Below are 1,597 nucleotides of genomic sequence, written 5' to 3'. Positions count from 1 at the left end.
ACGTTACTGTCACAATTTTGCTGTTTCTGAGCCATGTGTCTAATCAATTACACATTCCCCCCCCTCGTTTCTTTCACTTCTCTGGATCTGAAATAAAACCTAAACTGATCCCACACTTACTTTTTTCCTTCAGAGCACTTACCATGGTTTTTAATTATGTTTATTTGTGTGCCTGGTCTCCTGGACATGATCAAGGAATAATTGCTGAATTTTACTTGTTCAGTGCTGTCAAAGACTAATTATTTTGTTTTGTTTTTCAAAAATGTAAATCACGGCTCATCTGCAAGTATAGAACGAATATGCATTAAAGATTTCAACTTTGTTATAAAGGGAATAGGATCACGGAAAACCTGTTCCAATGAAATATCAGAGGTTATTATAGGCATTTTACAAAAATGCACTAAAATATCGAGGTTAGATATAAAACTGGTCAACATCGCACAGAAGAGCCAGACAGACACTGTAAGGCTCCATGGTGTAGTGATTATCACATCTACTTTACATGTAGAAGGTCCTGGGTTCAATTCCCAGTGGAACCACAAGTTTGCATGTATTTCCATTCAGTTACTTTTTAGAAATGACTTTTTTCTACAAATGGAAGATTAAATCTTCTACTGGATGAAAATTAACATCTCCACCATACTGTGACTCAAATAAAAGTAAGATCATGTCTTTTATTTTACTCAAATTAATTAATTTTATATTAAAAAAAACTTTGTGTCTTATTTAAAAATTAAACTGCCCAGGAGGCTCAGTAGTAAAGAATCCACCTGCTAATACAGGAGACACAAGAGACTCGTGTTCAATCCCTCGGTCAGAAAGATCTCCTGGCGTAGGAAGTGGCAACCCGCTCCAGTATTCTTGCCTGGAAAATCCCATGGACAGAGGAGCCTGGTGGGCTACAGTCCACAGGGTCACAAAGAGTGGGACACGACTGAGCACACATACATGTCTTAAACGGGAACCAGGATTACCCTACATAAAACCAAGATAACACTCCAAAGTTGGCACAATGAAAAGTGAACGTGAAGTCGCTCAGTCGTGTCTGACTCTTTGCGACCCCATGGACTGTAGCCCACCAGGCTCCTCTGTCCATGGGATTTTCCAGGTAATAGTACGGGAGTGGATTGCCATTTCCTTCTCCAGGGGATCTTCCCGACCCATGGATCGAACCCAGGTCTCCCACATTGTAGACAGATGCTTAACCATCTGAGCCACCAGGGAAGTCCCCTAAAAACCAAGAAAACACCCCAAAGTTGGCGCAATAAGACAGTGTTTTCTTCAATGTTGGTGAAGCCTTCAGTTCAGTAGGCCAAGCTTTTCAGAGAAGGTACACTTCCTGGCTTTCAGATTCATGACACTGAAGATGTTTGCTTTCTGGGACACTGGCTAAAGCCAAGGTCCTTTTCCCTGTTGGACCACCATGCTCCTATTAAGCCTAGGTTTTAGTTTCCTTTTTTTCCAGTAGTCATGTATGGATGTGAGTGTTGAACTACAAAGAAAGCTGAGCACCAAAGAATTGATGCTTTTGAACTCTGGTGTTGGAGAAGAGAGTCTTGGACTCTTGGTTATCTTGGACTCTTGGACTATCGAGAGT

General features: G+C 41.0%; 1 non-coding gene across 1 annotated transcript; it reads left to right on the top strand.

Moving 5' to 3' along the window:
- The first annotated feature begins 466 nt into the window (after positions 1-466).
- TRNAV-UAC lies at positions 467-539 on the top strand. Its single transcript has one exon. It is a non-coding gene; the product is annotated as a tRNA-Val (tRNA).
- Positions 540-1,597: the final 1,058 nt, after the last annotated feature.

The sequence above is a fragment of the Oryx dammah genome, unplaced genomic scaffold (genome assembly GCF_014754425.2).
Source record: "Oryx dammah isolate SB20612 unplaced genomic scaffold, SCBI_Odam_1.1 HiC_scaffold_10, whole genome shotgun sequence".
Taxonomy (NCBI): Eukaryota; Metazoa; Chordata; class Mammalia; order Artiodactyla; family Bovidae; genus Oryx; species Oryx dammah.
Note: the sequence above shows the minus strand (reverse complement) of the source record. Positions and strands in the feature narration are given on the sequence as shown.